The following is a 17,198-nucleotide window of genomic DNA, read 5'->3' on the forward strand; positions in this document are numbered from 1 at the left end:
TCTGAATGGAAGAAACAGAACTAAACTGTGTACCCCAAAATGAGTTAAACAAATATATATACACATGAGAAAATATAGCAAAAATCTTAACTATGGTCATTTCTGGGTGGTAGGAATATGTTTTATTGTCTTTATATATTTTCTGTTGCATATTTCCATTAATATTATCAGTAAAAAAAAAAATGAAGCAAACCATAAAATACACTCAAGAAAATCCTCTGATAAAAACATATGCTCCCAATAAACTAATAGGATTCAATTTTACTTCTGATTTTAAAAATATCAGACTATATTAATAAAGATAATCCTCAATAAATGAGTATCCACAACCATATAAGCCAAAAGGATTGTGCCAACAATTAGACAGTCTAAACTTCTAGTTTTATATTTCTAAAAGTATCTCTTTTGGTTTCCTCTATTTCTAGAGGAATATGATATCTACAAATCAGATATCATAAGGAAAATAGAAATATCAACTCTTAATTTATATCATAAAAACAAAGCATGTGTAAAGGATGATTTGGCCATTTAAAAAATAGAAACAGGAGAGCATAATGTTTATATAACATTCTAAGGCAAAGGAAATATGTGAGACTACCAGGACAAATTAAAAACATAAATTAAAGAAATAAGTGGACGGATACACCATATTAATGAATTGGAAGATGCAATATTATTGTCAATTCTCCCCAAACTGATTAGATGGTTGATGTAATTACAAACAATATCCCAAGCAAACTTCTTTATTTTTTTATGGAAACTTACAGGGTGATTCTAAACTTTATATGGAAAAACAAATGACTAAAAATAGCCACAACAATCTTGAAGATTGAAGCACTTACTGTATTTGATGTTAGGACTATATTTAAGACAATGCAGTATGGGCAAAAGGACATGAAATTAAATCAATGTAACATTGGTGAGTTTATTAACAGGCTCATGATTATACAAAATGATTTTCAACAAGGATGTCAAAGTCTAAGTAGGTAATGAGGAAAAGAAAGTGTTAACAAATGATGCTGGGAAACTAGGTAAAATATGGGGGGAGGAGAGTTTCAATCCCTACGCTCATACCATAAGCAAAAATTAATTTGAAATGGATTACAGATTGCAATTCAAGAGGTAAAATTATCAAGCTCCTAGGAGAAAATACATAATTATATCTTTTCAACTTTGGTAACAGCAATTTATTAAAACAAGAAAACACTAACTATAAAAGAAAAAAATAATAATTTTGGTGAAGTCCAGTGTAAAAACTTCTGCTTTTTGAAAGACACTACTAAAAAATAAATGGGAAAGCCACAAATTAAAATATTCACATATATATCTGATAAAGGGCTTATATGTAAAATATATCAAGAATTGTTACAACTTAATAAAAACATATATATCCCAATTTTTAAAATGGCAAAAGATTTGTATAGCTACTTTCAAAATGGCTAACAAGAACATGAAAACTAGATCAACAGTATTTATAATCTGAGAAATACAAATTAAAACTACAATGAGAGATCACTATATCCAGGAAGATTGACAATACCAAGTGTTTAGACTTAGAGCAATAAGAAATACTATCTAATTGCTATTGGATATATAACATGGCACACCTTTGGGAAAATTCGCCCATTTCTTAAAAAGTTAAAAATATACCTACCCTATAACCTAGCATGCCCTCATAGGAATTTATCTAAGAAAAATGAAAACATGTCCACAGATATCCTACCACCATTATCTGTAAAAGCCAAAAATGGAAAAAGCCCACAAAACATAGTATATATACATATTGGAATAACATTCAGCAATAAAAAAGGAACTAATCTAGGCAATACGGAACAATCTAAAAATCATTATTCTGCATGAAAACAAGCCAGGCAGGGGTGTGGAGAACAGGCTGCCAGGAGATGGGTTAAGAGTGGCATAAAATCCAAAAGAATCCAAAGAAACTTTAGGGGATAATGGAAATATTTGCTATCTTTTTATTTTGCGGGGGGGGGGGGGGGGGGGACTCGGGATTGAACTCAGGGACACTTGACCACTGAGCCACATCCCCAGTCCTATTTTGTATTTTATCTAGAGACAGGGTCTCGGGGCTGGGATTGTGGCTCAGTGGTAGAGTGCTTGCCCAGCACAGGCAGGACCCGGGTCTGATTCTCAGCACCACATAAAAATAAAGGCATTGTGTTGTGTCCATCTACATCAAAAAAAAAAAAAAAAAAAAAAAAAAAAGATCAGAGACAGGGTCTCACTGAGTTGCTTAGTGCCTCACTTTTGCTGAGGCTGGCTTTGAACTCGATTCTCTTGCCTCAGCCTACCGAGCTGCTGGGATTACAGGTGTGCGCCACTGAACCTGACCAATATTTGCTATCTTGTTGTAATGGTTTAATAAGTGTTATGAAAACATATCAAATTGTATGCTTTAATATATGCAGTTTATTATACAGAAATTATATCTCAACAAAGTGGTAAAAATAATTTTTTATAAAACAAGCAAGCTGGGGGGCCAGGGTTGTGGCTGAGTAAGAGTTCAAGTAGAGCACTTGTCTAGCATGCATGAGGTGCTGGGTCCGATCCCCAGCACCATACAAAAATAAAATAAGGGCTGGGGATGTGGCTCAAGCGGTAGCGCGCTCACCTGGCATGCATGCGGCCCGGGTTCCATCCTCAGCACCACCTACAAACAAAGATGTTGTGTCTGCCAAAAACTAAATAATAAATATTAAAAATTCTCTCTCTCTCTCCTCTCTCTCTCTCTCTTTAAAAAAAAATAATAAAATAAAATAAAAGTACTGTGTCCATCTACAACTAAAAAATATATATTAAAAAAAAAGCCAAAATATTTCATAGCAGAATTAGAGTTAGAAGTTAAGGCTGTGGGCTGTCTGTAAAAAAGATACAAAATAGGGCTGGGGTCATGGTTCAGTGTTTGAGTGCCCCTAAATTCAATCCCCCGTCCCCACAAAAAAGAAGTCAAGACAGTGACTATTCATGAGAGTGCTGAGGTATTGAGAAATCAATGAAGAACACTTCTGACACACTGGTAATTTTCTTTCATCTGTGTACTGGTTATACAGGAATTGAAAACATGTACACTTCTGATAATGTGCACTTTTCTTAATATAGTTCAAAGAAGGAACATCTACCAATCCCTCTCCTTTATCCAAGTAGAGTCACAAAAAGACTCCTACAAAAATGTTCACAGTTGTTTTCTTCATTATTCCAAAGTGGAACCAGATCTGTTGCTCATCAACAGGAAACTGGATAAGCAATTTATGGCATATACATACAACTGAATATTACTCAGCAATAAAAAGAAACTATTGATATATGCAATAACAAAGAAATCTAAAATTATGCTGAGTACAAGAAGCTAGAGACAAAATATACATAGATAGGATTCAATTAACATGAAGTTACAGAACAGGAAAAACTTACCTGGTATGAAGCAATTGTGACTGCAGTTGCTTCGGAGATGGTAAGAAGTTGAGACTAAAAAGGTCAATGATAGAGTCATGGGAAATATTTTATGTCTTGCTAGGGGTACTGAGAGGAAAAAAATCTTACTACGGACACGAAAAAAATTCTATCAAATACTACTGGATAACTAAACTCATATTTAATTGGTACTTTTGATTTACCTGAACAATTTCTGAAAGAAAAATGCAAAATCCAAATGAGGCTTCTGAAACAGGTCTACAGTTTCTGAAACAGGTCCCACAGTTTCAACTGTGGGAAAGAATAAATTTTATTAAGGTCTCACTTTGCTGACATTTACCTCCTTTTTTTCAAAAACATTATTTTCCAGTAGAGAACCAGAATATCTTGTCCATAGTCATTTATTTTTAAGATGGCATAAGAATATTATACAGTATGAAATGAAATAATATGAAAGGCTCATTATGAACAATATAAATTCAATTAATAATGTTTTCAAGGGGCTGGGGCTATGGCTGAGCGGTAGCGCACTTGCCTGGCATGAGTGAGGCACTGGGTTCGATTCTCAGCACCACATATAAATAAATAAAATAAATAAAGGTTAATCAACAACTTAAATACACACACACACACACACACACACACATATGTGTGTAAATGTTTTCAAAACTGAGGTGATTCATACCTTAGGAGGTGAGTGATAATTCACTGGATATCATATTAGAAGTTCTATTTTTATTTAATCTTTATCTTAATATATATGTGTATTCTAACTATAATATATATCTTTTAACATGCAGGGTGACACTGGCATCTTTACTGTGGCCACCTCTCCGACAGTCATACATATAAAGTAAGCTAAGTATTCAGGTAGTAAGCAATTCTAAGTCTCAAGAGGAAGAGTGATAGTATTTGCTACATTTTTTTCAGTAATGAAATAACTTACCTTTTTTGTAAACTGTTACCAGAGACTGGTGTTCCAGTAAATAATTTCCTTAATAGAAACAATGATTGATGGAAAACTGTAACACAAAATCTGAAGCAGCTTTCATGAAGCAGCTGCTTTGACCTTAATAAAAGAAAGCTGGGGATGAGGATGTTTAATTTTAAAAACCAAATACTGCAGCAAAAGAGAAGATGAAGCAAGAAAAGAGCCAAGGGTTCCAGGATGTTATTGATGTGGTTGAGGAGTGACCTTAGTATTTTGTAGCAAACAGCTTTATTGGCTGTCTCATAGAAAAGTATTTTAAAAGAGTTGATATTTGGGCTGGGGTTGTGGCTCAGTGGTAGAGCCCTCCCCTTGCATATGTGAGGACCTGATTTTGATCCTCAGCACATTAAAAAAATAAATGAAAATAAAGATATTGTGTCCATCTACAACTAATATATATATATATATATATATATATATATATATAATATACGAGTTGATATTTAAAAGATGAGTTAAGTATCTTTTACATCGACAAAAACTAAATTTGAGAACTTTTCATGATTGACAAGTGGTTGTGGCAATATGCTACCTAGCTTTTATTTTTAAAAAACAAAAACATTGTAAATCTGCCTGTCCCTTAAAGGTAAGAGAGCTTAAAACTTAGGAATAACTGTATTCTGAAAAAAAACAAAAACAAAAACTCTCATACCTGTACATTCATACTGTTTGAACAGAGAAGCCATTTCTAACATTAAAACACCTTCCAATAGCATTCAGTGTATCTTGAATGGGTTTGCAAGAAGAGCCTACTGATATAAGAAAAGCAAACTCTAAGTCAAAGCTGTATAAACACTGGACAGAAACTTAATTATGAGTATTTGCATTCAGAAAGTACAGCCAAATATGTACCTGCTCTTTTGATTACAAGTTCCTTAATGAGTTTCCTTTCAATTAATAACAATATCAAAAACAAGTACCAAAGAAAACAGATTTAAGACTCAGACTTTGGAAATTCCCTATCACCAAGTACTAAAAACCAAGATTTTCATGTTCACTGCTTTTGCTTTAAAATGTACAATTTATTTTTGAAACATAGGGTAAACAAAAAGGTTTTTTAACCACTGCTAACACTTGCAAGGCATACTACTCACAGATACGGGGGAATCACTAATTTCCTTCACCATTTTCCAATGTAATCTGTTACAATATGAAATAAACCAATGAGCCAAGAAATAATTATCCTTTATAAATAAAATAAACAGTAGATTTAATTCGAGCTATAAAGAATTCCTTAAAGGGGCTGGAATTGTGGCTCAACGGTAGAGTGCTCACCTAGCATGCCCAGGGCCCTGGGTTTGATCCTCAGCACCACATAAAAATAAATGAATGGGGTGGGGCTGGGGTTGTGGCTCAGTGGCAGAGCACGCCTCACACATGTGAGGCACTGGGTTAGATCCTCACACCAAATAAAAATGAATAAACAAAATAAAGATATTGCATCCATCCATAACTAAAAAATATTTTTAAAAAATAAAAAATAAATGAAAGGAATAAAGATATTAAAGAAAAAAACATTACAAACTCTTAAAAAAAAAAGAATTCCTTAAATAAGGGCTTTCATGAAAATCTTATCACTGAATTTCTATCATGTACACTTAAGGGACCAAGGGGTATATTTTAGACGAGTAAACCAGGTGTGATACTCCAGAACACAATGAGACCTAACTACAATAACCCTAACTATATATATAACAATAACTACAATAACCCTAACTACAACATAAAGCAAAGCAAGTAAGGCCTATAGGCATGATGAAGAAAGCAATTAATTCTGCTTTCACAGCTTCAGAGAGATGCACAGCAATGCAGCTGGGCCCAAAGGATAAATAGGTTTTTGACTGGAAAAATTAGGGAGAAAAACTATGCTTGGGAATTGTGCATAGAGGACTGAGGCATGCACAATTCTTTATGACATAAAGAATATATTTATATTTGTAAGTTACAGTAACTACTGTGGTTCTGACTTAGCTAACACTTTTCTTGACATCTCAAACTTAGTAAGATTGTCCTAAAGGGTTAAGGCATACCATTTTTTTAAAGTGTAGTTACAAAAGTGACTTATGATTCTATAGTATTTGGGTCTATCTACTATTTTTACAGTCAATTTTCACTACATGTTACCATTCTTCAAGGAGCTTATATTATAATAGTCTTACAGAATGATAAAACATTATCATAGACCTCTCAATCTTGCTTTTTTTCCCCGCATCTAATGAACTGTCTCACTTTTCCAAATCTAATCTCTTCACCTTTTTTTTTTTTGGTACTGGGCATTGAATTCAGAGGCACTTGACTACTGAGCCACATCCCCAGCCCTATTTTGTATTTTACATAGAGACAGGGTCTCACTGAGTTGCTTGCCATTGCTGAGGCTAGCTTTGAACTCACAATCCTCCTGCCTGGGATTACAGGCGGGTGCCACTGCGTACTGGCTCTTCACTTGTTTTTAACTCCTAGGCCTGCTTTTTTGTAGACCCAGCTTCTTCAATCACATTCTCTACCGAGTCCTGTCTTAAAGTGCCACTTAAAATGGCATCCTTTTTATTTTGGAGAATATTTGTCTCTTTGCTTTCTTGATTATGCCTAGATGCGCCTAATGCAGAGAAACAGTATGCATTTTATTAACAGCATATATTTTTATATTTTTAAAGTATATATTTCTTTTAAAAAGCCAGTGTATAAACCATGAATCATGTGCTTTAAGATACTAACCTCAAAGTGTGGTAAATATTTTAGATTAAAATAATAGCATGGGATGAAACTTTAGAAATTATAAATCTGGAAGTTGACTACTATTTCACAATAAAATTTTTCTGGATGAAATTTTATATGAGTATCCCATGTAAAACTGGCTAAAGTGTTGCTAATGTTATTTTTTTGTTCAAGTACATTATATTAACTTCTTATAAGCTGGAGAAGGTGTGAATTAGGTATATTAGTTACAGTCTTATGACCACCTAAATAACATGTTTACTTTATTTATTTATTGTACTGAAGTTTGAACTAAGGGGCATTGGACCACTGAGCCACATCCCCAGCCCCATTTTGTATTTTTTTATTTAGAGACAGGGTCTCACTGAGTTGCTTAGTGCCTCGCCACTACTGAGGCTAGCTTCGAACTCGCAATCCTCCTGCCTCAACCTCCCAAGCTGCTGAGATTATAGGCATGTGCCATGGCACCCCAGCAACATGTTTACTTTTTAAAATATATTTTTAGTTGTAGATGGACACAGTAGTTTTATTTTATCTATTTATTATTATGTGATGCTGAGGATCAAACCCAGTGTCTTGCATATGTGAGACAAGCGCTCTACTGCTGAGCCACAACCCCAGCCCTGAAAAATCTTGCTTTAATTTTGCCCAGATAATAAAGTAGGCAGTGTTTTGTTTGCAGCTTGTAAGGGTCCACTCTGTAGCCTCAAGTATATGAATCCAAAACTTAAAAATAATAAACAATAATCTCTTCTTCCAAAATTGACTTAATAACAATATTTAACAACTGCTTATAAGGCAAATAAGAAAAACTCAAAACTTGCAATGAGCTATAAAAAATTTAATTTGTAATATGAGAACTTACTGTTACATGTTCATTGTTACTAAGCAAAATGACTAACACAGGATGAGTATGCTCCCAAAGAAATGTGCCTAGGTCTTGTTTATTAACTGAGCACCATGCATATGCCACCGTAAGGTATTGTTGAGACAATTATAAATAGATCTGCACAAGAACTGGATTTCTAAAATGAAATCTACTTCAGTCTATGGCCTTCCTTATCAATGACCATTTAAAATTCAGAAGCACAGAGACAGTAAAGACAGAATGTCTGCCCCCTACAAAATTAATTATATATAACCATGTAGTACTACGATCTTCAATGTGTTAAAAATTTTAAACATACACACGCATACATACATATACATATATGAGAATAGGAAGGTGCCAAGACCCTTCAGTAAGAAAAAGATAATCCTTTCAACAAACAGTGCTGAAAGGACTACAGACAAAAAGAATGAAGTTAATACCTTATGTAAACCATATACAAAATTAACTCAAAATGGATCAAAGATATAAATTTAAGAGCTAAGACTACAAAACTCCTAGAATAAAGTATAAGGGGAAAACTTCACAAACTGCATTTGACAATGATTTCTTGAACATGACCAAAAAAAGCATAGGCAACAACAGAAAAAAAGAAATTTAATGGGGCTGGGGCTACAGCTCAGTGGTACAGCACTTGCCTAGCATGTATATATGAGGCACCAGGTTCAATCCTCAGCACCACATAAGGTATTTGTCCATCTACATCTAAAAATATTATGTGTTACAAGAAAATATCAAGACAGTGAAAAGGCAACCCACAAAAATGGAAGAAAATGTTTGCAAATCATTTATTTAATAAGGGGTTAATATCCAGAGTAAATAAAAACACTCCTATGACTCAACAACAACAAAACAACAAACACAATTTTAAAATGAATAAAGGACTTGAATAGACATTCCTCCAAAGATATACCAATGGCCAAAAAGCACATGAAAAGATGGTCATCATTACTAATCATTCATTAGGAAAATCCAAATCAAAACCATAATGAGACACCATTTCACACATATAGCAGCAATCATGGAAAAAGTGTGTGTATGAGCTGGGGCTGTTGCTCAGTGGTAAAGTGCTTGCCTTGCATGTGTGATGCACTGGGTTCAATCCTCAGCACCACATAAAAATAAATAAAAATATAGGTATTGTGTCTATATACAACTCAGTACAATTTTTTAAAAAATGTGTGTGTATATATACAAGTATATGTAAATACACATAAATACATAAAATATATTCATATGTGTACATACACACATATATGTGTGGAGATACATATATACATATACACACACATATATACATATATATGTATATTTCTACACATATATTAAGAAAGGAACTGGGGGCATAGCTCAGTGGCAGAGTATGTGCAGGGTCCTGCCTTCAATCCACAGCACCACAGGGGGGATGGGGGGGGAGAAGAATTGACAAGAATATGGAGAAATCTGAAAACCTGTACACAGCTAGTAGGGATGTAACATGTCACAAGTGCTGTGGAAAACAATATGGTAGTTTCCCCCAAAATTAACTATAGAATTATCATATGACCTAACAATTCCACTTCTGGGTATACACCCCAAAGAACTGAAATAAGGGACTCAGACAGCTGTACCCCAATGTTCACAGCAGCATTATTCACAATAACCAAACAGTAGAAACTATTTAAATGTCCATAAATGTGGTATACACATATAACGGCACATTACTTAGTCTTAAAAAGGAATGAAAGCACACACTCAGCTACTCAGGAGGCTGAGACAGGAAAATTTCAAGTTTAAAGCAAGCCTGAGCAATTATCCAGATCCTGTCTCAAAAATAAAAAGGTCTGGGGGCTGGGGTTGTGGCTCAGTGGTAGCATGCTTGCCTAGTATGCGTGAGACACTGGGTTTGATTCTCAGCACCACATACAAATAAATAAAAACAAAAGTCCATCAACAATTAAAAAATATTAAAAAAAGAAAAAAAAAAAGGTCTGGGAATGTACCTCAGTGGTAGGATGCTTGCCTAGCATGCCCAAAGCCCTGGGTTCAACTCTTAGTGCTGGAGGGGGTGGGAAAGAAACTCTGATACACTTTATAAGTTTAAAGATATTTTAAGAAAAGGAAAGAAATTCTGATACACATTAGAGTACCAATGAATCCTGATTACATTATGCTAAACGACATAATAAACGACATAAGTCAAACACAAAAGAACAAATGTTTGATTCAATTTGTATGAAGTACAGGGAGTAGTCAAATTCATAAAGACAGAAATAGAAAAATTATTACTAGAGGCTGAAGGATAGGTGGAGAATTATGGTTTAATGGGTAGAATTTCAGCTTGGGGATAATGAAAAAGTTCTGGAGATGGGTAATGTAATAGTTGCACAACAGTATCAATATACTTAATACCACTAAAAATACCACCCAAAAAAAGGGCAAATTTTATGTTATATAATTTATCACAGTTTTTTTTTTTTAAAAAAAGTGTGTGTTGTTTATTTTACTACAGTAGTAGCACAGGAAAATTGTTAAGAATACAAGCTTAAGAATTAGGCTGCTACTTTACAGCTCTGTAGTTTTGGGCAAGTAACTTATTATCTGTACCTATTTTCTCAAATAATAATGAATCTATTGAATAAGTTTATAGTGAGGATTCAATAAGTCAATAAAGTGCTTAAATTAATGTACATCATATAGTAGTCACTTTTATCCTCAAAAGACAATGATCAAAAATACCTTTTCAGAAAACAAACTGTTAAAAATTGTGAAAACATACCATGTGCTCCATACACCACTCCTTTCAGTCAATAAATAACCTTCTATGTAATCTTAGTGACACTGGTGTCACTAAAGTGTCACTAAAACATTAGTCGCTGCTTCTAACAAACAGCAATACTCATCACAAGGAAAGATCTACAAATAATTACTAAATTCAAACAAAAGAGAGCAACAATTCAAACAACACAAAATATTTAATGCAAAAAGAAATCAGGTATTAAGCTTTGCAGATATTTCTGTACTTACTTGAACAGACCTATATCCAGATACACACACACACACAAACAAACAAAACAGACAATCTGAAAGACTCAAGAAGAGCTAAAAACCTTTCTGTGTCTCTGTTTTGCCCCTCCCCCAATGATCCTCAGGCTCAATTCAGCTCTCAAAGGAAAGCACCATCTCCAGGTGGAATGTCTTCCCCTCTCCATCTGCATCTGTTGAAATCCTACCCATCCTTAACGCCAACGCTTCAAAGGATTTTCCCCCAATGCCCATAATCTACAATCAATCTCTCTCCTCGACTACCTTATTCTACATCTTTACTTCAATATTTATTATATAATGTGCCATATTACTACAATTACCTGTATCCACTTTTTACCCGCCCTCCCCTCAAAAAACCTCAGAGATCAGTAGGAAAGGAACAAAAGGAATTAACATTTGCTAAACACCCCACTGTTAGGAGAGGTGCTATTATTTTCGCATACATCATCTCGTTTATCCTGATGACAACTATCTGGGGAAGTGTAAACAGGTGGTGTTATTCCTGTTTACTGATAAGGAACTACTTAAGAGTTCAACAGATTACCCAGGTTGCCAGCCAATTCCAGTGCATATGGAACTGGTTTTCTACCCCCTTCCCTCCACCCAGCTCCAAAGAGTTCTTTGAACCATCCCAAGTTGTAGTTCTTGTTCACTCTGTGTCCTTTACTCTGCCTGAGAGTAGGTATTTCACATATGTCTACTGAATTTAATATTCTCATGGATTCGATACCACCCTTTAACAATCCGATCACGCCTCACCCCTAGCCCGTTACCTTTGCGGTTCTTTTACAGTGGACTTCACACACTAACTAGGCAGCTCTCCATATCTCCATGGGAAATGCTGCAGACAACATCAACCCTTATTGGAAGACTAAGTAAAGAATCTATCCATTCTCCCACATTGCCCCAAATGCTCTTCCTACAGAGTATAAGAAATGTAATACACAAGACACATGTTAACAATGTGAAACCCATAAGCTCTTATTTCACACTAAGCCACGTCTTCGGGCATACAAGGTATAAGGCACACGCGGTTTCCAACTCACACAGTGGGGCCACCATAAGACACTGCCTAATTAAGAAAAATACATCGTAGAGACCATCTTAAAACGAAGGCATCCCAACTAATACTATTACACTGCCGCCTCCCTTTCTGCCCCCACCCCCAATGAACTGCAGTTTAGATTTCCGGCGGGAATGTACACGGAAAGATAAAACGGGGCTGAAAAGCATTGGAGCGAGCGATTACTTAGCTTCTTTAAAGAGAAGACGCAGAAGGCGCCCCGCCTTTCTAAATCTCTGCACTGAACTCATCTGTGAATGGTGGGGGGCATCGAAGCCTGAGCAATACCACATTGAGTCACAGGTTTTTGCGGCTGGTTGGCGAACAGTCCCTTCCTCCCTCCGGTCCCGGGCCACCAGCCCCCCAGTGCCAGGTCGGAGAATCCCAACCGCACCTTCCCTAGGCGGCCCAGATCTCATTGTCTCCCTCCGTGCAGCCCCCAGGGGCGCGAGGTGCAACCCAGGCCCGCCGACCCCCACGCACCCGCAGGCTCCTCGCCCGGCGCAGACCAGCCGGCTGGAGACTGGCAGCGACCCCGCCCCAGGCAGCGGTCGCTCGAACCGCGCCCGGATGGCCGGGCCGAGCGCCGGGAAAATGGAGGCGGGAGCGGCGGGAGCGCTCCCGGCCCCGCCGACTCCCTCCCCCGACCCCGAGGGCGAGGAGGAGCACTCACCGCTACAGCCGCTCGGTCCTCCGGCGGCCCCGGCGAACGTCGCGGCCCCGGACAGGGTTGCCACTGCTCGCGCTCCTCCAGCCACCGCCTCCTCCCCAGGCGCGGCGCTCCTTCCCCGGAGACGCAGACAGCGCCGGCAGCTCCCGCGCCGCGCGCTCCGTGACTGGCTGACGGACTGACGGACCGACCGGGTGGCGGCGGCGGGGGCGGGGCGGCCGCAGCGCCCCGCGGCGGCGGACCTGAGTGCGGCCGCGTCCGGCCGAGACGCAGAAGGCGGGGCTGAGGGCCGGGCGGCCGAAGGGCGGACCGCCTCGCGCCCGGCCGCGCGCTCCCCGCCCGCCGCCAACTGCTCACTTCCGGCGCAGGCGGCCGCGCGCGCCCCTCCAGCTACTTGGCACTCGCCCTAGCCCCTTGTCCGTGGCCCCCAGCCGGCTGGACTGGCCGGCCCTGGGCTCCCGGCCCTCAGGCGCCCGACCGCACCCAGCCGGGCACTCCTCCGAGCCCCGCCTTTCCTCAGCTTGTCCCTGTGAACCGCCTCCAGGAACGAGTGAATCAGAGAATGAATGAGAGGGGAGGAAAATCCCGGTGTGGCCCCACCCGGTGTTGGCCTTTCCTGGGAAGCGGGCCCAATGGCTTCTGTCCGAGGGCCTCTGGAGACCGTGAAGCTTCGAGCAGACCTGTCAAGGAGCTGCATGCATCTGCCTTTATGCCATCCATGTACTCAGAGATTCTAGAAACGTATCAGATGTTTTCTTAGGCACCTACAGACCATTGTCATTGAAATCTGAGGCCCTTCTTTAGGAAATCCCAATTTGGCCAAAAATGCTACCTGCAGATCCATGCATATATTGGGAAACTTTTGGAGATTAGGCGTTTCAGTTATCTTTAATTACTTTTTAACTTCGAAATCTGTTTTGTTCCGTGTTTATAATTTATGTCCTCCCTTAATTAAAGTGTTTAGGAGCAGGGTGTTGGCATTTTCCTTTACCACCAAGCTTCAAATTTCTCATATACTGCTTATTTTGAAGCAGGTTTGACTTAGGCCAACTTTTAGATTTCAACTTTTGCCCTTACTTTTAACCTTCACCTTCATCTAAAGTTGATCAAAGGAAGGAGAAAATGGAATTAAATTATTTCTGCATGGCTACATACAAAACAACTTTGTTAACAGCATTAAAACAATTGAGGAAGGGCTGGGTTTGTGGCTCAGTGGTAAAGTGTTCGCCTAGTATGCACGAGGCACTGGGTTCAATCCTCAGCACCACATAAGTGTAAAATAAAGATATTGTGGTCCCCTAAAACTTAAGAATAAAAGAAAAAGAAACAATTGAGGAATTAATTGGAAGTGTTACCTGGAATTGGTTCCAATGATCATTTAACCTTTTTTCATATCTTTTCATCTGTTTGTGAAGTTTCTGTATCCTGAATTTTCACTGATTGAATTGACTATACATTTCTGAAATACTGGCTCCCTTTCTAAGAACCAGAGTGTTCATTTCTCTGTCCTAGGACCAAATCCTGGTTTGGTTAATTGCATTCTTACTTCCTGATATTCTTGAGGACTTTCAAGTGGTTTCGGTCTTTTTTACACAATCTGTTCCAAACTGGTATACAATCTGTCTCAAACTGGTATTTAGAACCACACAATACAGTTACTGGCTGAGTTTCACACTTGAGTAGTCTGTACTTTAGAAATATAACTGCATTTAAAATTTTTAAATTTAGTTGGTGCTTCAATAATTTGGAGTGAAATAATATCTCATAAATCAAAATGGTGCTAGTGACCACTTCCCATAGCCTTCTTTTTGAAACTGTGGAATTCATCATTCATTACCTCTAATTATAATTATTTCAGTAAGCTGTGTTCTTCCCTAAATGAATGTAATACAATAATTTATTCATTTTCATATCTTCCAAATATCTAGTATTTATAAGTTAATAAATGCTTTAAATCTTTTAGTTAATAATTGCATACAAATGTGTCTGTAGCCTCTCACTTTATTTCCTTTGTGACTAGGTTTGTTGAGATTAAACACACCTAAGTGCCAAACCTAATAAATAACCTATTGTTATCAAATGTTATCACTAGGCTCTGTGATGCCTTATAAAGAAGATACTCACTTCAGGGAAATCTCCTTTAAAAAACAGACCATTGAATGTTTTTTTAGATAGCTCCTAGTCAACTCTGTCTTCTCCAAGTGCTTAGGTTAGTCTAATTAGAAAACTGATTTTAAGCCAAGGCGTGGTGGCACACGCCTATAAACCCCCTACTCAGGAGGCTGACTCAGGAGGCTGAGGTAGAAGGATCACAAGTTTGAGGCCAACCTGGACACTTAGCAAGTCTGTCTGAAAAATCAAAAATAAAAAGGACTGGGGATGTAGCTTAGTGGTAAAGCTCCCCTGGGTTCAATCACCAGTACCAAAAAAAAAAAAGAAGAAGAAGAAGAAGAAAATATTCCAAGCAGGTTCTTATCAGCTCCATTAAACAATGAAATTACTCATTTGATAGTTTGCTGATCTCCAACTGAGGCCTTAAAATACAAAAATACAAAGACAAGGCTGCTTCATACCCTCATACAGTCTGCTGGATAAAGGAGGAAAGGAAAGCACTTTTAGAAAACAGCCAATTCCCAGATCAGGAAAGCCTGCCCAGTGGGGAGAAGAACGGAATGTTTAATGACAGGGAGGAACTAACCAGATAAAGGAGAGACCCATCTTGTCAGACAAAGGCAACAATACCTATGCTGGTGTGGAAGCAGCCAACAGTGCCAAGACTTAGAAGCAAATAATTACATTTTGTCAGGACAAATCAGTGGAGGGAAGGTAGGAATGCCTCATTAATAAGGGGCTCATGTGCTAAACTGAGGCTTTTGAAACTAATATCTGATTTATTTAATAAATATAAACTCTTTTGAAGTATTTTAGCCCTTGGGTGATGACAACAACCCCGATGAGATGTGCTGCAAGTCTCAATGGGGGTAGAGGGATATGGGGGTAAAATGGGAGAGGGATATGGGGATTACATGATGAAGGGGACATCTCCAGGACTTTATGAATAGTTGAGTCTGAGGGAGAGAATGAAAGAGAAACATCTTAGACAACCCTCAGGATTCTGGTTTGGGAGACTGACTGTATGGTGGTGACTTTCTCTGAAATAAAGCACTCAGAAGGAGGAACTGGTTTTAGAGAACTGGCTGAGTACCTGTATAAGAAATAGTACCATAAATCTAGGTGTCTCAGAGAATCCTTAGTCCATCATTTCCCAAAATGCACTCTTTAGAACTCTGATTTTACAGGATTTTATTAGATGCAATTCCAAAAATAGTAAAAGTTCCTTTAATCAAGTAAAAAAAGAAAATGCTATCTTAAATAAAGGTCAACAGAGTTCTAAACTAGAGAAGTTTTCAGTGGTTTTAATAATATGTAACTTTTGAGTTCTGAGGTAGATATTATATACATCCCAAATGTATTCCATCATAAAACTCTTTTTCTATTGGAACAGCTCATAAGACCTTGTGTTTCATAGGACACACTTGGGGAAATGCTGACCTAAACCAGGTTTTAAACCAGGAAAAAAAAAAGTAGTCCTGAGACATAAAGTGACTCCACAAAGGTTAAATAGCTATATTACTGGAATATACCGCACTAGAATCCTTATTTTATGATTCCAGTCACAGTCCCTTTCCACAACATTTTGCTGTGTGAGCTACAAATTCATTTCAGAACCTTTCGCCAATCAAAGAAAAAAATGGTATAAAAAATTATGGAGTATGTCCTTTTAAATGAGGCTTCAAGTCAGTAATTTTTAAGGTTATGCTAATTTTTGATGATTACTACTTAATATAAGTTGAAAAGATTTGTACATTGGAAAAGTGGGAACAATTATTACCTTACTGTGGTCTTTCTGATAATTGAGAAGGAGAATTATAAGATTAAATCACCTAACTAAATAGGACATTCATCTAGTTATCCTAGTTTCAAATGTAACTTTAAATAAATTGAGATGAATGGGTAGAAACATTGAAACTCTCCCCAGAAATTTTCATGTTGATTTTCTTCCCTCTTCATACTGGAGAAAATGTCTGGGACTATGAAAATCCATGCCAGATTTTGACTTCCTCTGGCATAATTCCCGTGATTCTGAAGACACTAATAGCTAATGGATGGGCAGATTTTCTTATCCTAAATTCATAGTCCTAATCCTCAGAGGAGAAGTTTTAATACTTCCTATTCTTAGAAAAATGAGACAAATTGTTTGTTCCTAAGAGATTTTTGAGGACTCTGGAGCAATTCTCAGTTTAAGAGTAACTTCTATACACATTACATTTGAAATAGTTATCATAATTTTCATTTATGTTTCAATAATTCATAAAGTATTGTTTTTATTTCTAAATGCTGTATTCATCTT

General features: G+C 37.5%; 1 protein-coding gene across 6 annotated transcripts in view; it reads right to left on the reverse strand.

Annotated features, from left to right (window-relative positions):
• RAPH1 (Ras association (RalGDS/AF-6) and pleckstrin homology domains 1) overlaps nucleotides 1-13,268 on the reverse strand; it is a 113,644-nt gene extending 100,376 nt beyond the window's left edge. For 3 of the 6 annotated variants that reach the window (XM_081260507.1, XM_081260506.1, XM_081260508.1), the window contains exon 1: nucleotides 12,791-13,267. The gene's annotated coding sequence lies outside the window, so the exon portion shown is untranslated. Of the gene's footprint in view, nucleotides 1-12,790 lie in introns of all 6 variants that reach the window. The other 3 variants (XM_081260505.1, XM_081260504.1, XM_081260503.1) reach the window with 1 other exon arrangement.
• Between the last annotated feature and the right edge of the window lie 3,930 nt (nucleotides 13,269-17,198).

Source organism: Spermophilus citellus (assembly GCF_964194105.1).
Source record: "Spermophilus citellus genome assembly, chromosome: 11".
NCBI classification, from domain to species: Eukaryota; Metazoa; Chordata; class Mammalia; order Rodentia; family Sciuridae; genus Spermophilus; species Spermophilus citellus.